At 40.3% G+C, this 23,714-nt stretch overlaps 1 protein-coding gene and 1 non-coding gene across 2 annotated transcripts in view; one reads left to right on the top strand and one right to left on the bottom strand.

Moving 5' to 3' along the window:
• The window catches only part of LOC139762050 (uncharacterized), a 385,663-nt gene that overhangs the window by 280,318 nt on the left and 81,631 nt on the right, over window positions 1-23,714 (top strand). The window lies entirely within an intron of this gene.
• On the bottom strand, window positions 19,881-19,952 carry TRNAM-CAU (transfer RNA methionine (anticodon CAU)). Its single transcript has one exon. It is a non-coding gene; the product is annotated as a tRNA-Met (tRNA).

The following is a 23,714-nucleotide window of genomic DNA, read 5'->3' on the forward strand; positions in this document are numbered from 1 at the left end:
AAACTGCAGAAGCTGGTGACTGAGTTTGGTAAAGTGTGTGAAAGAAGAAAGTTAAGAGTAAATGTGAATAAGAGCAAGGTTATTAGGTACAGTAGGGTTGAGGGTCAAGTCAATTGGGAGGTAAGTTTGAATGGAGAAAAACTGGAGGAAGTAAAGTGTTTTAGATATCTGGGAGTGGATCTGGCAGCGGATGGAACCATGGAGGCGGAAGTGAATCATAGGGTGGGGGAGGGGGCGAAAATCCTGGGAGCCTTGAAGAATGTGTGGAAGTCGAGAACATTATCTCGGAAAGCAAAAATGGGTATGTTTGAAGGAATAGTGGCTCCAACAATGTTGTATGGTTGCGAGGCGTGGGCTATGGATAGAGTTGAGCGCAGGAGGATGGATGTGCTGGAAATGAGATGTTTGAGGACAAAGTGTGGTGTGAGGTGGTTTGATCGAGTAAGTAATGTAAGGGTAAGAGAGATGTGTGGAAATAAAAAGAGCGTAGTTGAGAGAGCAGAAGAGGGTGTTTTGAAATGGTTTGGGCACATGGAGAGAATGAGTGAGGAAAGATTGACCAAGAGGATATATGTGTCGTAGGTGGAGGGAACGAGGAGAAGTGGGAGACCAAATTGGAGGTGGAAAGATGGAGTAAAAAAGATTTTGAGTGATCGGGGCCTGAACATGCAGAAGGGTGAAAGGCGGGCAAGGAGTAGAGTGAATTGGATCGATGTGGTATACCGGGGTTGATGTGCTGTCAGTGGATTGAATCAGGGCATATGAAGCGTCTGGGGTAAACCATGAAAAGTTCTGTGGGGCCTGGATGTGGAAAGGGAGCTGTGGTTTCGGGCATTATTGCGTGACAGCTAGAGACTAAGTGTGAACGAATGGGGCCTTTGTTGTCTTTTCCTAGTGCTACCTCGCACACATGAGGGGGGACGGGGATGGTATTCCATATGTGGCGAGGTGGCGATGGGAATGAATAGGGGCAGACAGTGTGAATTGTGTGCATGGGTATATATGTATGTGTCTGTGTGTGTATATATATGTGTACATTGAGATGTATATGTATGTATATTTGCGTGTGTGGGCGTGTGTGTGTGTACATTATGTATGGGGGTGGGTTGTGCCATTTCTTTCGTCTGTTTCCTTGCGCTACCTCCCAAACGCGGAGACAGCGACAAAGCAAAATAAATATAGATAATATATATATATATATATATATATATATATATATATATATATATATATATATATATATATATATATATATATATATATATATACATGTGTGTGTGTGTGTGTGTGTGTGTGTGTGTGTGTGTGTGTGTGTGTGTGTGTGTGTGTGTGTTAGTGTGTGTGTGTGTGTGTGTGTGTGCAGATACCAATAAAATGGCAGGAGTGGATTATACGTGCAAAAAAGGTGCTCATTAAAGAAAGATAAAATACTGAATAGTTGTGAAAACCTCTGTTTTTATTCCATTGAGAAAGTAGTAAATTGAATTACATCTGGAGGGCAATATTTTTTCAAGTAATAATGAAATTTGTTCTACATCAAAATCAAACAGAAAATAATAAAAAAATCATAAAAGCCTAATACGTTTGTGTTGCTTATCCAGGCCCATTTTTACTAAGTAATGTTTCGACGGCTCCACCCACTTTAATCACTTGAGTACATAGAATATATTATCGTCGATGTTAAAGAGTTTTCCCTTTTGGTGTTATCTTTAAAATGAAGGTTAAGGAAAGTGAGATAGAGCTTAACGTTAAAGTTAGGATAGCTAAGGCATCCTTGATCATGTAATCACTAGTCATGTGTTCATATAGGTTAGGTTAGGTTCAGTATCCTTCATCAGGTCACCATTACCAAGGTGTTGTTATGTTGGGTCAGGCAACTTTAAACCAACTTTCAGTATTATTTACTCATAAATCTCTAAGTTCTAATAACCCAAAATTTTAGAGGGTAGAAACTGATGGAAGCCATTTCTAACATTCTTGCATAACCTGACCTCTCTCCTTCCCAAAACATAGCCATCCCAGCCTGGATATTGCTCTGCTGTGGTCGTCAACTAATTTGAAAAGGAAGACATTGAATGGAGGAATTACTCAGGTAATCTCCAAAGATGATTACTGGTCTGAGAAACAAATTCAGAGAGCAGATTAAGCGACGTAAATCCATTCAGCTTTAGGGAAAAGAAGTTTAAGAGATCCTATACAGGTATATGATGTTATTGTAATGGCATCCCTTTGAGCTTAACATTTTTACTTCCTGTAACTAGTTCCAACAATTAAAATGATATTCAACATTGTGATTTAAGTGACTGACCTTATGATGCATTTGGATCAGTCAAAAACTGTATTTAGCAAATACTTCAACTTTCAACTGACCCATTCTATATTTTTATTCATTTCATCTCAGTTTTATCACCTTTCTGTTACTGTTTAATATCAACAGTAGCCCGTCTACGTAGTTGGGGCTCTGAAGCAAAGGAAGCTTTTTCTAGCCTAGGTTAGGGTAGCATCTAAACCAAACCTAAATGACCTTACCTTAGAAATATGTTCAGACAGTACCTTCTGAAAATATTTCTTAAGGTTAGGTCGTGGGGATTAGTTTAGGTGCTAACTAAACCTTGGCTAGAAAAAGTTTGTTTTAAAGCCACAACTCCTTGAAAGGCCTACTTTAAGTGGTGATATTGAAATCCATTTGCTCCAGTGTGCCCTTCTGTCCGTTTGTTTTATGTCCATCCAAAGATGCATACGTTCAATTTTGGATGTAGATTGATTTCTTATCTTAGTTTCGTCTACGGAATTCTACATCTTCAGTTCAGCATACCATTGTGGTAATGAAGGGAAAGTCACCACATTTACAAGCCGAGTGCACGTAGCTTATCCCACCTCGTTAGAGAGAAAACTTACCTGTATTTGAATTAATGAACGGGAACAGAAAAGACAAAATTTTATTACACATCTATTATACAACTATATATAATTTATATTATATACATTACCACATTTCCTGCACTTTCCATCACAAATTTGCTGAGTTTATAACCCTGTAATTACCATTACCTTAATACCTTAAGGATGGTGGTCTACAACACCTCTAGATTGAAAGAGAAAACGAAATGTTTCGTTTTACTATTAAGACCACAGAAATACGGTAATTCCACTTCACTACCACTAACTACTAGCTATTTTACTTGTTGATTTTCACGGCTAAGATTTTCATCCTCTCAGCGAAGCCATACAATAATCGTCCTTATCTACTCTGAGCACTGGATAGCCTCCTGATGATCAAGATTGCTGTTTTGGTTGTCCATTTCCCTTGTTACTGCTGCGCCTCACTGCACACCTTACATGAGTGCCTTCCACAGTATTAGGGACAGTTGCTGGGCCTCACTGTAGCTACTTCTAGAACGGTTGCCAATCTTCTTCGTATTCCCTCATGACCACAGCGCCAAACCGACTCCCGCCATCAGGCCGAAACTCACAAACATTTCTGACAAAATTGAGACAACCGCTTTCGCGTCAGTTTTGACACCAAGTGAATTTATACGACAATTACGTTCAAGATGCTTGGTTTTTCGTTCATGGATTGAACAGAAGCAACCAACGCTGGTTGCTACTGCCCAATCCATGAAGTCCCCCCCACCACGGAAAGGTAACCAAGCTTCGGGGGGGATGGGTGTTTACCCTGACGCCAACGGAGAAACTCAATACAATATTTTTATTATAACTTTCCTTAATCTTGAAAAATGAATCAATCAGAGGGAACAATAGCCCCGGCCATATGAAGATTGGCTAACCGACTCCTTGCACATTGTGTAGAAAGTGATTTCTTTGAGGGTTACTTTATGGAAGGCACGGTAGCGTCGGAAGAGTTTCATTTTTTCTTTGAAGACGAAGGAAATTATCCCCGTGAATTTACGTATTTTTTTGGGGCGGGATAATGCTCCCATTTTTTTTTCTTTGTTTTTCAACGTCCCTATGTAGATATTATGTGTCATCCACTACTGAGAGAAAGCCAGACTTCCGCCAGATTAACGTAATCCTTGTCGGGGCGAAGCTAAAGTTGTCTTGGTGTTGGTTCCTCAGTGATAACCCAAACACAAACACAAACACACCTCTAGTGTCCCCTCTAGGGCCGTGTTCTCCTGCAGCACCAGCAGGAAGAAAGAACTCAGGTTCCTCACCAACTGAATCTTTTGGCACGGGGAGCGTGTGTCTTCTCGACACGCCTTTTAACGCCCGTGTGACGTGTGTTGGGGGACCAAGTCGGTCTTGAATGGTGGGCCTGACAAGTGGGGTGGGCTGCATTTCCTCATGGATGGTGTGTCTGGTAGGGCGTGTGGGCTGCAGTGCCACTTGAGTGGGCGAGGTCACTTGGTCAGCATCAGTGGGACGGTGAGGTTTCACTTTTGCACAGCAACCGTTGACGGAAAGTGGTGTCACGTTGGCAAGAAGTGCCTTCTTGTAGGAGGCATAGCAGGGGTACTGGATGACGGCAATCCCGCGGTGGTTCTCGTACGTGGATGCAGCCAGGATACTTCTCCGTGGTGGGGCTCGCTTCGTGGTTGGTGGATGTGGCCCTCCCGCCACATGGTCACAGTGGTTGACCTATTTTACGTCAACACATTACGAGGTCAACCTTCAACAAATCCATATGGCGTTCATACTAGCTTCACCCATATTCCATTTCCTCCAATTCCACTTCTGGGTATTCCACCACCATATCCACACAGCCAAATTCCACTCCATCCATGACTTCCACGTCCGGGTATTCCACCAATTCCACTCCATCCATCTCTTCAACGTCTGGGTATTCCACCTCCATATCCACATAGCCAAATTCCACTCCATCCATCACTTCCACGTCTGGGTATTCCACCTCCATGTCCACACAGCCATAGCCCATGTCAAATACATGGACATATTCAAATTCCATCTCCTGGACAAAGGAGGATCGTCCTACCTCCTTGGTGAACATTATTATATTGAAGTGTTCGAGGAAAGGTTGAGGGAGCTTGCAAGGCGGAGCAGAGATGTTCACTCGACAGAGGTCACAGCTCAAATGATGCTCTCGGTCCCGGCTCCCGCCCTTATATAACCTGGGAACTGATCATATCCTAGCATAGCTAAATATAGAGAAGTCTAATATAGTGAAGTCAATACTTTAATACAGTTAAGTTCATTTCTCAATAGTTTAATACATGTGCCTGACAACAGTTCCTTCACCCGTACAATGTCCCATCACAGAACACAAGGATTGTCATTATAATTCGTTTTTATCAGCACAAATTAGATTAAAGTGACTAAAGATAAGTGGCTTAATATGTTATGTGTGTTCTCTGCCATCATAAAGATGGCCATCTACCCTGATGTGTAAAGAAAACATCAATTTTGTCGAGGCTGTGGTGAAGATAAGAACACAAATGATATGATAATGTGGTCATACAATGGTGTAGTCAAGATGTTGTGTTAGAACTATGTAGTGAAGATGGGAATGCAGTGAAGAGGAGGATTTAGTGAAAATATATATGTTTCTTCACGCTGAGCCATTCCATATAGATGAATATATCTATGATCTAATTGCGGTAAATTACCATATGACTTTAAAGGCACCAGCCAGTAGGAAAAATGTCGGATATAGGATTGACTGAATATTTTGTCGGGTACATAAATAATTGAATATTTGGTACGATCGATCAAAATGCTTTTTATAGGCAAATAATTTCTGATTTTTGAGATGATTTTTTCCATCTGTTGGAACTGGTGTAAGTAATTAAAGATATGAAAACAGATGGAAAAGTTCAGTTTAACGCTTTTACGAATGTCTTGCTGCGTGTTTGGGAACAGCAGTAAACTACAGGAATGTATTGGTCTAATGTCCCCTGCTCGTCCAACAGCAGATATTGTATGGTCTGAGACATTATTTCTGGTGGAGGTGGATTCTCTCCGGCATTGCGTAAATCACTTCCACAAACTTGCGCCAATTTGCACAAATACAGATCCGATATGATGCATTTCCCAGCTCTGTTACGTTATGGACCCTAGTCATCCTAGCCTAGCCTAGCCTAAATTAAAAGGTGTGGAATAATGTGCAACATTTCTCCTTCATTACAAGTGATAATAAACCTAGGCTATACAGCAACCAGGAACGTCCATATTTGTCTAACTTCTCACATGTCTGTGTCATCTGTCTGCAAACATGTCGACCATTACCATGAGGGGAATTGCGGCTTTTGATTTTGAATATCACACGTTTCCTCTCTGCCGTGAGATCTTCATACTTAAATAAAATGGTGGGCCGTAAGAAATATATGTCCATCGAAGGTCAACTATATGGCTCAGGTTTTCTAGAAGGTTCTCGAAGATTCTGGGTAGGAACTGCCATTGAGAGGACGTAGTTATACATATCATTAATGATATTGTTGACTTTCTGATTTAGAAAGATAGATAGATAGATAGATAGGTAGATAGATAGATAGGTAAAAAACAGGTATTAGATAGATCGATAGATACGTAATGCTGTACAAGTTAACTTTCAGAGAAATCAGTGATATCTGCGTTATTCTGCAAGAAATACATGTACATGGATGTAGTGATAATATGGGTTAGGTATAAGACCAGTCGTGTTGAGATTGTGGTGAATGTGACCATTGACTTCAACCTTAATGGTGTAGTGAAGATAAAGTTGTAGTGAAGATAAATCTTGAAGTGACTCATAAGGTTGTTGTGAGTACAAGGATGCATCGTAAATGAGTCCTTCCTACCTGAAAGTCAACAATTACAAAATTGATCAAGTATAACAACATCCTCGGACAACCAACTACAAACACCAACCATAGAGTGAACCTGACTGTCACCTAACGACGACCTCTCAAAGGTAATGATCTTACCAGAATCTTCGAGAACCTTCTAGAAAACCTTGAACCCTGCAGGCAGGGAGGGAGGAATGGCCTCTGGTTGATTGGTTGGCACTCTGGACTCTGGATCCAGCAATCCGAGTTCGAATCTCGGTGGGACCTCATCTTTTCAGTTTTCTTCGATACTGATGATGGCCACATTATTCTGTACGTTATATATACATTCATATATATACATAAATATGTATATATAAACATATATATAGAATAATATGGTTTTATCAATAGCCAGAGACCATTCCTCCCTCCTTGCCTGCAGAGTTCATAGTTTTCTGGAAGGTTCTAGAAGATTCTGGTGAGATAATTGCCATTGAGAGGACGTTGTTATACTTCATATATCAATGATTTTATTACTGTTGACTTTCAGATAAAGATAAATAAATATATAGATAGATAGATAGTTTGATTGACAGATTGATAGAGCGATATTTATATAGGTATATAGATAGATAAGTTTCATCAATACTGTATCTTACGCCATCTCCTGTTGCTGGACATATGTTCAACCAGCATTGGGAAAACCTCCAGTAGACCTTAATGTAAAGCAAGATAATAACAAAACCTGCAATAAAAGAATACGATCAACTCCCCAGTGCAGAAATATTGTGACCAGAAAGTCTTCTAGCAAGATGTCAGACACTTCCACGTCAATCAGAAACATAACATCAAATATCTGAAAGTCAACAATAACAAAATTAATGATGATAATGAAACTATAACAAGAAAAATGATAAACATATGGAAAATAGTCTTCTAGATTATGCCTCTAGAAAACAAACTTTAACGAGAACTGAAAAGAAATACCCATCTGGCTGATACGACACAGTAAAAGAACCATCCCACAACCAACTCTAAACTGAACCTGACTGTCCCCTAACAACGTCCTCTCAATGGTATTTATCTTACCAGAATCTCGTAGAACTTTCCAGAAAATCAAGAACTCTGCAGGCAAGGAGGGAGGAATGGCCTCTGGCTGCTGATGATAACCACATTATTCTATATATATACTTTTACCTACAACCGAAGGTTGACCGGCCAGCCCAAGTGTCTACAGAGGTTGTATCCATGAAAGAAACGGACCCACCAGCAGACGAATTCGGTTGGCAGGTTGTATCGAAGGAGAGGAAAAAGAAGGTTGCCCAACCAGCCCAACCAGAAGGGTGTAGCAAAGAAACGAAAGAAGGCTGCCCAACCAAACTGGGTGGTAGTAAGGATGGCTGCTCCACAACCACAGGTCGTTAGGCAGACTGTAGCCATGGAAGAAAGGAAGGCTGCTCGTCCACCAGCCCAGGTACCGAGTGAGCGTGTAGCTATACTGGCTGACCTACCAGCCCAGGTAGATAGCTACGCCCAGATGGCTATGTCGGGTGCAGCAAAGAAGCAAACCCCACAACTACTCCACGAGGTTTGCAAGCCTGCACCCAAAAAGATGAAGACGAAGGTTGCCACACTACCCACTGCACCACCACATGTCTAGAAAGGGAAAAGGTGGACATAATGGCTGGAGGTCCCACTCCAACAACAAAATTACCCTAGGAGCTAAGTTCCATCCATTATTGAAAAAAAAAAAAAATATATATATATATATATCTGCGTCTGGGGTAAACCATGGAAAGCTGTGTAGGTATGTATATTTGCGTGTGTGGACGTATGTATATACATGTGTATGGGGGGGGGGTTGGGCCATTTCTTTCGTCTGTTTCCTTGCGCTACCACGCAAACGCGGGAGACAGCGACAAAGTATAATAAATAAGAAATAAATAATATATATATATATACATACATATATATATATATATATATATATATATATATATATATATATATATATATATATATATATATATATATATATATATATATATATATGTATGTATATATATATATATATATATATATATATATATATATATATATATATATATATATATATATATATATATATATATATATATATATATATATATATATATATATATATATATATATATATATATATATATATATATATATATATATACATATATATATATATATATATATATATATATATATATATATATATATATATATATATATATATATATATATATATATATATGTATATATATATATATATATATATATATATATATATATATATATATATATATATATATATATATATATATATATATATATGTATGTATATATATATATTATTTATTTCTTATTTATTATACTTTGTCGCTGTCTCCCGCGTTTGCGTGGTAGGGCAAGGAAACAGACGAAAGAAATGGCCCAACCCCCCCCCCGATCACACAAAATCTTTTTCACTTCATCTTTCCACCTCCAATTTGGTCTCCCTCTTCTCCTTGCTCCCTCCACCTCCGACACATATATCCTCTTGGTCAATCTTTCCTCACTCATCCTCTCCATGTGCCCAAGCCACTTCAAAACACCCTCTTCTGCTCTCTCAACCACACTCTTTTTATTTCCACACATCTCTCTTACCCTTACGTTACTCACTCGATCAAACCACCTCACACCACACATTGTCCTCAAACATCTCATTTCCAGCACATCCATCCTCCTGCGCACAACTCTATCCATAGCCCACGCCTCGCAACCATACAACATTGTTGGAACCACTATTCCTTCAAACATACCCATTTTTGCTTTCCGAGATAATGTTCTCGACTTCCACACATTCTTCAAGGCCCCCAGAATTTTCGCCCCCTCCCCCACCCTATGATCCACTTCCGCTTCCATGGTTCCATCCGCTGCCAGATCCACTCCCAGATATCTAAAACACTTCACTTCCTCCAGTTTTTCTCCATTCAAACTCACCTCCCAATTGACTTGACCCTCAACCCTACTGTACCTAATAACCTTGCTCTTATTCACATTTACTCTTAACTTTCTTCTTCCACACACTTTACCAAACTCAGTCACCAGCTTCTGCAGTTTCTCACATGAATCAGCCACCAGCGCTGTATCATCAGCGAACAACAACTGACTCACTTCCCAAGCTCTCTCATCCCCAACAGACTTCATACTTGCCCCTCTTTCCAAAACTCTTGCATTTACCTCCCTAACAACCCCATCCATAAACAAATTAAACAACCATGGAGACATCACACACCCCTGCCGCAAACCTACATTCACTGAGAACCAATCACTTTCCTCTCTTCCTACATTGCAACTTACATATATATAGAATCATCAAGCTTCACTATATTAACTTTACTATATTTAAATATAAACAAGGTCTAACCGAGGTTACTTGGTTGAGCAAGACGTGAGAATATCATCAATTGGCCCTCCAGCCCTGGGTTGAAATTGTCGTCCTGACGTGTGTAACTTCGCCTGACCCAATCCTCGTCTTCAATGGCTTTCTGTTACTACAAACGGGATTACAAAGGAAAGGCTTCCTTTGTTAGTTTCATGAATACCTTCGTTCAAATGAAGGGAAAGACTATTACTATGAAGCGGTACCTTATCAGCAGGAAAGAGCTGCAGCAACGGTATGAAAGTTACTGCAAGATACATAACGAGCCCGTGGCTTCCAACGTAAACATCGGCCGCCATTTGGGTTCACTCGGCATCATGTGTGACACCAAGATTGGACCCGTTGGGAAACAGGAACGATACTATTCTGGTATCATGTGGCTCGATGGCGCAGGATCACCAACTGAAATGCAAAGAAAATGGAGAAAGCCGCCCAAACGTATCATGAAGGCCGTGCAAGAGAAGATCGAGAGGGATCGGTTGAGAGACGATATCGCTCACAGTATATTGAAATTTATGCCCAAGACTTCCCCTGATCTCCAGACACAGCCAGCCACAGAAACCACCAGCCCCGCTTCCCAGACACAGCAAGTCACAGAGACCAGCAGCCCCGCTTCCCAGACACAGCCAGTCACAGAGACCACCAGCCCCGCTTCCCAGACACAGCCAGTCACAGAGACCACCAGCCCCGGTCCCCAGACACAACCAGTCACAGAGACCACCAGCCCCGATCTCCAGACACAGCCAGACACACAGCCCACCAGCCCCGTCCCCCACACAGAGCCACAAGATCCTGATATTGAGAAGACAAATGAATTTCTCGATGATTTTTTGCTTTCACTGGAGAAGAACTGATGTGTTCCTTATAGACAAGACAAAATGTTAAAAAAGGAATCTATATAAGTTCACTTATGGAGTGAGATCTTTGACGGAGCTGTGCTGCCTATAGCACAGCCTACCAAAGGGTGATCTTTGCTGTCGTGCAGTAACCTCATGAGGGCGGAGTCCGGCTACACTTTCTTTACCGAGGAAAAGATCTCTGCACTAATATTGAGTTTCTCCGTTGGCGTCAGGGTAAACACCCATCCCCCCCGAAGCTTGGTTACCTTTCCGTGGTGGGGGGGACTTCATGGATTGGGCAGTAGCAACCATCGTTGGTTGCTTCTGTTCAATCCATGAACGAAAAACCAAGCATCTTGAACGTAATTGTCGTAGAAATTCATTTGGTGTCAAAACTGATGCGAAAGCGGTTGTCTCAATTTTGTCAGAAATGTTTGTGCGTTTCGGCCTGATGGCGGGAGTCGGTTTGGCGCTGTGGTCATGAGGGAATACGAGGAAGATTGGCAACCGTCCCAGAAGTAGCTACAGTGAGGCCCAGCAGCTGTCCCTAATACTGTGGAAGGCACTCATGTAAGGTGTGCAGTGAGGCGCAGCAGTAACAAGGGAAACGGACAACTAAAACAGCAATCTTGTTCATCAGGAGGCTATCCAATGCTCGGAGTAGATAAGGACGATTATTGTGTGGCTTCGCTCACAGGATGAAAATCTTAGCCGTGAAAATCAACAAGTAAAATAACTAGTAGTTAGTGGTAGTGAAGTGGAATTACCGCATTTCTGTGGTCTTAATAGTAAAACGAAACTTTTCGTTTTCTCCATCAATCTAGAGTTGTTGTAGACCACCATCCTTAAGGTTGTAAGGTAATGGTAAGTACAAGGTTATGACCTCAGCAAATTTGTGATGGAAAGTGCAGGAAATGTGGTAATGTATATAATATAAATTATATAGTTGTATGATGAATGTGTAATAAGATTTTGTCTTCTCTGTTCCCGTTCATTAATTCAAATACAGGTAAGTTTTCTCTCTAACGAGGTGGGATAAGCTACGTGCACTCGTCTTGTAAATGTGGTGACTTTCCCTTCATTACCACAATGGTGTGCTGAACTGAAGATCTAGAATTCCGTAGACGAAACTAAGATAGGAAATCAATCTACATGAAAAATTGAAGGCGCCCCTCTGTGTGTGTGTGTATGTGTGTGTGTGTGTGTGTGTGTGTGTGTGTGTGTGTGTGTGTGTGTGTGTGTGTACTACTTTCATCATTATCACGTGAGTCTTTTGAGGAAGGATTTGTACACTCGTGTTGCCCCGTCTTTTAACCTTGTAAGTGTAAAATATGTTTTCACTCCTGTGTGCACTCACACACACACACACACACACACACACACACACACACACACACACACATAACCTATAATATTATCTAGTATTTACTTCAGACGGATATCTTACACCTTAATTATAAAAGCCGAAGAAAAATTGATAAAAACATATACATATATTTACACACGTGTAGATATATGTTATGTATTGAAATGTGGCGGAAAAATTCCTTATATATTAACAAACGTGATTAAGGACGTAAAGAATCTGGTACAAACATAATGGTTATTGTGATAAATGATTTGTTTATGATAAATATGTATTGGGTTGCATTATAATGGTTGTTCAGAACTAAGGTCTTTAAACCCGAATCAGTGAAATACTATCAGAAATAGAAAACCTGTTAAACATGAACATTTATGTTGATTAACCACAGAATATATTTTCCTCTGGGTATGTAAAAGAAAATACAGTACAGGGAGCTAGTTTGAGGAAGAGTATTTCATATTTTAACAATATTTACCTCTAATAGCGTCCCTTATCTTTCGCCATCATTTCTTATGTTTACTATCAAGAAATGTCTTTCATCTAACATAAAAATTCTGTCTAGGTATTTGATTAATGGTGTCCAAGGATGAGCTACATGCCATACGTGGTCAGGTCACAGTGGTGGTGGTCAGGTCAGTGGGCGGTGTGTGTGTGTGTGTGTGTGTGTGTGTGTGTGTAGCCCCTGGGTTCATGTTGGCCACACCCACCGGCCGGTGGTCAGGTCAGTCAGCGGTGTGTGTGTGTGTGTGTGTGTGTGTGTGTGTAGCCCCTGGGTTCATGTTGCCCACAGCCACCCACCGGCCGGTGGTCAGGTCAGTGGGCGGTGTGTGTGTGTGTGTGTGTGTGTAGCCCCTGGGTTCATGTTGGCCACAGCCACCCACCGGCCGGTGGTCAGGTCAGTGGGCGGTGTGTAGCCCCTGGGTTCATGTTGGCCACAGCCACCCACCGGCCGGTGGTCAGGTCAGTGGGCGGTGTGTAGCCCCTGGGTTCATGTTGGCCACAGCCACCCACCGGCCAGCCGGGCGGTAGTTTATAACTAAGACTGGTAGTTTCACATGCCACTTGGAGTGTCCCTCACTACAGAACTTGAGCAGCTCTTATCCTGAGGTGGAGCAGTTGATCCTCTCCACCAGGCTGGTACACTTGGTCTGCACCAGGTGGCTCCCTCCTGGTCATCCTGAGTGGTTGGTTGCTGTGTGGGACTTAATGACCACTGACTTGTGAAGGTCATTAGGCCAACCATCATTTTATCATCTGATAAAACATGAAGCAACGCCAAATATTACATGATCCACCTAAACTATTGAGAATGATGAAGTCTGATATTGTTACGTACGTCATCCAATCTTGCCACTCACATGTTACGGTAATCACGACTACATACATAGTGTTGTTACGACTGATATTACTGTATGTACTGTAGTAAAGTACTGTGGTTATGTGGACACCAGACGAGACCATCATTATGATGTGTCACCAACATGTATCTATAATGCTTCTATAACCAGCATGATCAAGAAGGTTATAACAGCATTATCCTTGTGTCACCAACATGTATCTATAATGCTTCTATAACCAGCACGATTAAGAAGGCTATAACAACATTATCCTTGTGTCACCAACATGTATCTATAATGCTTCTATAACCAGCATGATCAAGAAGGTTATAACAACATTATCCTTGTAGTTGTTGGATCAGTGTAGAGCAGAGCAATACCTGGTGAATATTACTTCCTGGTGGCCGCCATAAATACCACCAGTGTTTATAAGCTCACACATCACCAGGGGTTAAGATATGGTGTTATCCCTCACTGCTCTATATAGCACCAGCCACGGTGGGCCTCCAGGTTATACTTCACTCCTACTCTTCTATATCCCTAACTTCCTTGTGATCATCTCACTTTGAATAACTAGATCTTCACATAACAGTTGTTTGTTGTTGTTGTTGTTGTTGTTCTTGTTGTTGTTGTTGTTGTTGTTACATGTTGTAGGTTTATGTTCTGCCACTGGACGACTCGTTCTCTGATCTTACCCAACAAATAATTTGTTGTTTCGAGATTCGTCAGGTGTTTATCATACGGAGTCTGTAACACGTAAGTCTGTCTATCGTTCACTATACTGGATAGTAACCGGTAAAGGTTATTAAAGATATCTACACCAGAAACTGTGCCACACAACAAAACATACAAATCACGATATTTGCAACATGATAACATGTTTGACTTAATGACCATCAGCAGGTAAGGTCATCAAGCCGCACCATACATACGTCAGACAGTAACATCAGTTGTATAACAGGATGTATATATGTTGTTGGATTTAAGGGCTATCAGCTTGTGGTCATGAAGCCAGAATGTAAACCATAAGTTAACATAAAATGATCGTCCAGGTCCAGTAGGTAGCTGCATATAAAACTATGAATGTCTGTCTTGATTACTGACGACGTAGAGGGAAGGGTTTGGCAGGAAGGGGCGTGTGGTGGAGTTTGCTGGAGGGTTCTCGGGAGTGTTGTGAAGAAGAAATAGAAAAACAGACTGAAAGGAGGAGGGTAACAAGTTCTTGGGCTCAACCAAGGTGTTACGTTGTCACTCAAGCAAGACATCTAAAATAATCGCCAGGTTGGTTGGTTATTTGGGCTTGTGGCTCATCGGCTGCCAGGGTTAATAAAGTCAACAAGTTAGTCATGATCCCAACCAAAAATACGTGAACACCTTCACGTGTTGAAGATATTTGTAAGGTCATACACACGCTCACTAAATATTTGGCCCATGTAAGTAAGGTTTTCACCCCTATTGATTGCAAGGGTCATACCTGCGGTAAAGGTCATGTTATAACCATCAATCGAATATTCTTGAACAGTTTTCCCAGGGGTTCAAGATGATTCTGAGACCAGGCACGCTCTCACCCTGTTCGTACGACGAATGGTGGAGTCAAACGAATAGCGACCTATGAAAGGTCATTAGGTCACTAATCCTTTATATGTTCCACTTTAAAGTCACCTAACAATCCTTTCAACGTATTATTGTCCAAATAGTTGGGACAGTGAAATATAGGAAGGTGTACGTTCAAGGAAGACATATGCAATGACAGAGTTACGTGCTGCGACGACAAGTAGGACAGACAAACCTGAGAAATGGTTGTGGTTGATGGTGTGAACAGTATTATTATTATTACCACACATCACCAGCACACCTTTGATGGCGCTCCTACACCTTCGTGGCTGCTGCACTCTACACAGGAGCAGGGGAAGGTAGGACATCTTTGAGCAAGAACAGTTCTCCGACGAGACTGTACTATTTCTCTCCGTCCTTTGAGGATGACACAGCCTTGCTAAGGATGACTTGTCACTGGTGGTGACACAGCTGACGGATGGAGTCCTGTTACACCTTGTGAATAATATCTCATGACCAAAACAGTAGACTGGCCAGGTTGACAAGCGTATTGTGCACTTCAACTGACTAATGATATGATCAAGAAAATTACAAACATAAGTATCTATTGTAAGGATCAAATCAATGATGAAACAAATATAGTTTGAATAAATAATGAAACAGAGTGTGGGAAGTGACACAACTTTGTAATGCTTGGTCACTTACAAATGATGAATACGAAAGCGTTAGGTATCGACCTGCAGGAGAACGTGTTTACAGATCTTTATAGAAGACATATCTATGTTAGATAAACGCCATATCAAGGAAATATCTTAACCTGGGACGTGTAACATCTGTGTGGAGAGACACAGCTTTGTAATATATGATCTACTCCACCGGTGAACTTTGACAACAGAGAGTTATACAACGCGTCGCTGGACAATATTCACCTAATACCTATAACAAATTTTTATATGATATACGAGACATTTGTTGGAAGTAAACATAAGAAATGATGATAGGAGATAAGGAGAGTCAAAGTACATATTTTCTTAAATGCTGAATGAATCCTGTTTTAACCTAGTTATTTTGCGTTGGATTTTATTTTATATATCCAGAGGATAATATTTTCTGGGGCTTATGATTGTTATGCTTTCAACACCTTTTTCAATTTCTTATCATTTTTACTGGCTAAAAGGCCTTGATTCTTAAGAACCATTCAAATCCAACACCGTACATATTTATTATAAATCATTTATCACATTAACCATAATGTTTTATCTTATTCTTTAAGTTGTCAGTCACATTCTTAAGTATATAATACATTCGTCTGACTCAAGTGGATACATGTATCTACACGTTTACATATATTCATATGGTTCTCAATTTATCATCATTTTATTCCAAATTTAAGTTATCCTTCTAAAGAAAATACCAATCATTACCTTAGGTGACGTACCTGAGTCTTTATATGTATAACAGAAATAATGAACAACTCCTGATTGTTGAGGTTGTGCATACCGGTTGAAGACCATTAGTTCACCAATGTTGTACTGGTAATGATAAAAGTCAACATGTATATAACTTTAATGTTTGACATATACTATGGATTCAGGCTTTATGACTGTTCATATGTTTTCAAATATACCAACATTACATTGACCCTATACGAAATACTACCATTAAATTGTTTGGTCATAAAGGAGATATTCTGATCACTCCAATAATACACATGTATGTTTACCTGGTACAAAGAGATCCGTCATATTGTAAAGCCCTGTGCCAGCCAGGCAGGGACGTGGCCAGCCTCCCTAACAACAAACTACCTGTTAGTCAAGATCAGATAAAGAGCCGGGTTGAGGTGAGGGCCCGTACCAAGCATAGACCTAGCGACCTGTCATGGTACAGACCAGTCATATGGAGACCTGGTGAATCCAACAATTAGAAACATTCCATATTTGAGGAGACTTGGCAGGTCTAACTATGAACCAATTTCATCATGATCGTATGATATGACCCTGTGCCAATGCTGGGACAAATTGTAATATTGAATTGTATATTGATTTCATATTTCGATGGAATTAACGATAAAGATGAGTTGCCATAATTATGAGGAAACATGTCCATATTCACACTCACCAACCCTACCCAGACAACACGAGTCGTATTGATCATTTCTAAATTCATCGGACACATCCGGGAAGATACTTTTTTACCGTAGTGTACTTTACTTTAAAGTTACGTTCATTGGAAATAGAGCGAAACTAACTGTCTGTATTACCAACAAAAATCACTATGAGGTATAGATATCTATCTACTAATGACGTCACGTCTGATGTCACTCGTAGTAATGAACACAAACTGGTGGGCAAACGTTTGACCTCAGATGAGGTGAAGTATTTTATCTTCAATATGATTGTTAACATGGAATAATGTACCAGTTAGAGTGGTTGGAAGCAGCATTATAAATACGTTTCACAATAAACTTGATAAATATTTCCCTTCAAGTTCAAGACTAACATTATTTGCGACTCATCATTAGTCACACTGACAATATACAGGTTTATCTTTAGATTATCTGTATGTCTTCCACTACACTAATGTGTGAGTTCCTGATATCTTCCACTACACTAATGTGTGAGTTCCTGATATCTTCCACTACACTAATGTGTGAGTTCCTGATATCTTCCACTACACTAATGTGTGAGTTCCTGATATCTTCCACTACACTAATGTGTGAGTTCCTGATATCTTCCACTACACTAATGTGCGAGTTCCTGATACCTTCCACTACACTAATGTGTGAGTTCCTGATATCTTCCACTACACTAATGTGTGAGTTCCTGATATCTTCCACTACACTAATGTGTGAGTTCCTGATATCTTCCACTATCACCATCAGCCTCGAAGTGACCCAGTGGTCCACTGCTGTATGGATACCTTTACATTCCTTTGTATAATGGAATATTTGTAACAACACAGTAATTAATCACATCTGAGCAATCGGGAATTTGACAAGGCATTATCAGCTCTACGTCCTATTGGCGGGCCATCATAGAGCTATAAGGCTGTGGTCATGTTTGTCTGGATGTTGATGACAGGGGCTTCCTCTCTTATGTGAATAGCTTCTAATCTCTGTAGTCTCCTGCGATCACTACAACTAGTAATGATTTTGATGTTATTCATTATAATCTCCCTCGTTAGTCTCGTTCCATGCTTTTGTTCATGATGATGTTTGATTCCACCTTCTTGTAAGTGGAGCGAGAGTCGGTGGCTGAGAGTGCAAGTGTATTGATTACCCTCTTCAACTTAAATATGAAGTCTATATAGATGCAAACTGGCAGGCAAGTCAAATATGTAAATTCTAAACACTGGCGCCTTACAATGGAGAAACATTTCTTCAGGGGAAGAGAAAGATAAGTAATTACATATTAATATCTCAATCATGGTACCAGGTCAGTCTCTCGTTCCCTTACACAAGTCATCAAGTCCAGTCTCTCCTCTGTCACTTCAAACCTCCAGCCTGACCCAACAACATTGTGGTCTGCATGATGGAAGCACACATGAAATATTCACAAGAATTTCCTTCTCTACACTTGCCTCCAGAACTTTCTTTTATGCTTGTATGTCCAAATGTTTACGCCAGGCCTTAGCACAGACACCATTGGGATCACCAGCCGGTCAAATGTATATTGTAAACACATAATGACAAAGGAAAACATATTTACAATTACGTACATACATGCATGTATAACCTTAATGATAAAGTCAAAGTTCAGGCCATCATAATACCTGAAAGTCGCACCGTCGTGTTCAGCCACAAAGATCTTTCAGAGCTTCATGCCTGAGTACGATGCCACATTACCTGCTTCCAATATTATACTACCTTTCCCGCCACACCACACAACAGCCTCATCTTAATGTCATGCAACATCAACAGTTATATTTGGTCTCTGACGACAACCCCCCCACCACCAGCAGACCCATGCAGGCCCCTTGTCACTTACGTCACTACAGTTTCCAGGTACCACGTGGCATTTTAGTGGCTGTTAATTACCACTCCTCTGACTCAGGCAGCTTTCTTACCTTCCTGTCTAACCCAGACGTTGTCTGCTGGTTCTTACTCCACAAACATACAACCTCTCCTTCCCAGACATAACACATCACAACACCTTACTCCCACCACTTGGATCTTCGAGACAAAATATTTCTCTGCGGAAAGCGTTACGCGCGTGCCCTGCCTTTTGGTAAAATCTCGTCAGATGAACCCATAAACAAGAACTCTCTCTCTCTCTCTCTCTCTCTCTCTCTCTCTCTCTCTCTCTCTCTCTCTCTCTCTCTCTCTCTCTCTCTCTCTCTCTCTCTCTCCCCCCCCCCCCAGCCAGCCACTATGAATGTAGATTGCGTGACTGAGTGAGAGCGATGAAGTTCTTGCCATATGACGGCGAGCCACTCTGCACTCCACCCACCCACCCACCCAGCACATATCAACTTGCCTCTTGGCTGATAGAGAGAGGGAGAGAGAGAGAGAGAGAGAGAGAGAGAGAGAGAGAGAGAGAGAGAGAGAGAGAGAGAGAGAGAGACCTACCTACGAGTATTTACGATCACAAAAAATACTGAAAACAAAGGCCCCGCCGGGAATCGAACCCGGACCAACTGTTTATGAGGCAGATGTGCTAACCACTACACCACGGAGCCACTTTTCAGTGGCGGAAATATCTCTTATATATTAACAAACCCGACTGAGGACTTAAAGAATCTGGTACAAACATAATGATCACTGTGATAAATGATTTGTTTAAGATAAATGTATTTTGTGTTGCATTATAATGGTTGTTAAGAACCAAGATCTTTAAGCCAGAATCCTTAAGATTATATAAGAAATTATAAAAACGCGTTAGAAACATAAAATTTATGATTATAAAGAACAGAATGCATTATCATGTGGGTACCTAAGTGAAAAAGCAACACAAGGAGCTAGTTTAAGGCAGGAGTATTTCATCTTTTAACAAAATATTTACCTCTACGTTTCTTATCTTTCATCATCATATCTCATATTTACTATCAAGAAATGTCTTTTATCTAACATAAAAATTCTTTATAGGTATTTGATTAATGTCCTCCAACGACGCGTTGTATAACTCTTCGTTAGTGAAGTTCATTTCGTGTAATGGATCATGCATTACAAAGTTGTGTCTATCCACACAAGTGTTACACGCCCCAGGTAAAGATATATTCTAGAGATAGTGTATATCTAACGTATATATGTGTTTTATAGATATTTATAAAAAGTTTTCCTGAGGGACAATACCTAAGACTTTGGTATTAAAGTTGATCAGTTGTAAGTGATCAAGCATTACAAAGGTGTGTCCATTGCCACAGGTGCTACTGATCCCGGGTAAAGGTATTTCACCATCTTTGTATCTTTAACCTTTCTAGTTATAGATGTTTCATCCCTGATTCCATCCTCACAATCGATGTATGTGGTTTGTGTTGTCTTAACATATCATTAACCAGTTGAAGTGGAGAACATTCTTCTGAGCCTAGCCACTCTACTCTGTCTTCCATATGCTATCTAAGAGGTGTTACCGGATTCCGCCTATATGTGTTTACGCTGAGAGTAACAAGTTACTTCCGGACATCTTTTCCTTTTATTACTTTTGATGACTTGAAAATTTTGTGTAACATAATTGAATTTGTGATATTAATGAGATTGTTGAAATTCGCATATCATATTCTTTATTTGTTATTTAATGATCTTTAGTTAACCAGACTTAATTGTTTGTGTCTTACTGATTTTGACATACATTTTCTCTGAAAGATACTTTGATTTGATTCGTATTGAACATTTAAAAGAAAAACATTGATTTTCTCATTAGTGTTCACAAAAGCAAAAAAAACCAGTCTCTTTTTCAAAGTATACTTAATGGACTTTACTAAAGTTTTGAAGAATATAAACTCATAACTTGTTTAAGACCTTCTAAACCTTGTGCTGATAATAACTACATTACGTTTCTGTAAACAATATCGTTTTAATGCGTAAAACCCGGATAAAAAACTTGTAATATAAAATTTGATGGTATTATGTTTAGGTTGTTCAAGATATTACTGATTTCTACATGTAAAACATTTATGTTATCTGCAAAATAGAAATCTTTATGTTAGATATGTTAATTCTACCGGTTTCATGTTACATACATTTCTGTACCCTGTGCTCCAGAAAAGTTATGGGATTTCATTTCTTATTGTATAAAATAATTTGCTTAAAATGAATGTCCCACGTACTTTCTACAGAAATCCATAGGAATATACTTGATCACGCGCAAAATTGTGATCCTTTCCAATATATATATCAATATATATATATATATATATATATATATATATATATATATATATATATATATATATATATATATATATATATATATATATATATATATATATATATTTTTTTTTTTTTATACCTCGTCGCTGTCTCCCGCGGTTGCGAGGTAGCGCAAGGAAACAGACGAAAGAAATGGCCCAACCCCCCCCATACACATGTACATACACACGTCCACACACGCAAATATACATACCTACACAGCTTTCCATGGTTTACCCCGGACGCTTCACATGCCTTGATTCAATCCACTGACAGCACGTCAACCCCTGTATACCACATCGCTCCAATTCACTCTATTCCTTGCCCTCCTTTCACCCTCCTGCATGTTCAGGCCCCGATCACACAAAATCCTTTTCACTCCATCTTTCCACCTCCAATTTGGTCTCCCTCTTCTCCTCGTTCCCTCCACCTCCGACACATATATCCTCTTGGTCAATCTTTCCTCACTCATTCTCTCCATGTGCCCAAACCATTTCAAAACACCCTCTTCTGCTCTCTCAACCACGCTCTTTTTATTTCCACACATCTCTCTTACCCTTACGTTACTTACTCGATCAAACCACCTCACACCACACATTGTCCTCAAACATCTCATTTCCAGCACATCCATCCTCCTGCGCACAACTCTATCCATAGCCCACGCCTCGCAACCATACAACATTGTTGGAACCACTATTCCTTCAAACATACCCATTTTTGCTTTCCGAGATAATGTTCTCGACTTCCACACATTTTTCAAGGCTCCCAAAATTTTCGCCCCCTCCCCCACCCTATGGTCCACTTCCGCTTCCATGGTTCCATCTGCTGCCAGATCCACTCCCAGATATCTAAAACACTTCACTTCCTCCAGTTTTTCTCCATTCAAACTCACCTCCCAATTGACTTGACCCTCAACCCAACTGTACCTAATAACCTTGCTCTTATTCACATTTACTCTTAACTTTCTTCTTCCACACACTTTACCAAACTCCGTCACCAGCTTCTGCAGTTTCTCACATGAATCAGCCACCAGCGCTGTATCGTCAGCGAACAACAACTGACTCACTTATATATATATATATATATATATATATATATATATATATATATATATATATTTCTTTCTTTCAAACTATTCGCCATTTCCCGCGTTAGCGAGGTAGCGTTAAGAACAGAGCACTGGGCCCTTGAGGGAATATCCTCACCTGGCCCCCATCTCTGTTACTTCTTTTGGAAAATTAAAAAAAAATAATGAGAGGGGAGGATTTCCAGCCCCCGGCTCCCTCCCCTTTTAGTCGCCTTCTACGACACGCAGGGAATACGTGGGAAGTATTCTTTCTCCCCTATCCCCAGGGATCAACATATATATATATATATATATATATATATATATATATATATATATATATATATATATATATATATATATATATATATATCACATACAAACCTCCAACAGCCAGGATCTAACCCGGGACCCCTGTGCAACAGGCGGGAATGCTACCGCTAGGCCATGAGCCTATCGGTAGCATTCTCTCCTCTTGCACAAGGGTCTCGGGTTCAATCCTGGCTGTTGGAGGTTTGTATGTTCTATGAAGGTGCGCATTCACATGCACTTTGTTCGTATATATATATATATATATATATATATATATTTTTTTTTTTTTTTTTTTTTTTTAATACTTTGTCGCTGTCTCCCGCGTTTGCGAGGTAGCGCAAGGAAACAGACGAAAGAAATGGCCCAACCCCCCCCCCCCCATACACATGTACATACACACGTCCACACACGCAAATATACATACCTAAACAGCTTTCCAAGGTTTACCCCAGACGCTTCACATGCCTTGCTTCAATCCACTGACAGCACGTCAACCCCTGTATACCACATGACTCCAATTCACTCTATTTCTTGCCCTCCTTTCACCCTCCTGCATGTTCAGGCCCCGATCACACAAAATCTTTTTCACTCCATCTTTCCACCTCCAATTTGGTCTCCCTCTTCTCCTCGTTCCCTCCACCTCCGACACATATATCCTCTTGGTCAATCTCTCCTCACTCATTCTCTCCATGTGCCCAAACCATTTCAAAACACC

This window comes from Panulirus ornatus, chromosome 42 (genome assembly GCF_036320965.1).
Source record: "Panulirus ornatus isolate Po-2019 chromosome 42, ASM3632096v1, whole genome shotgun sequence".
Classification (NCBI taxonomy): domain Eukaryota; kingdom Metazoa; phylum Arthropoda; class Malacostraca; order Decapoda; family Palinuridae; genus Panulirus; species Panulirus ornatus.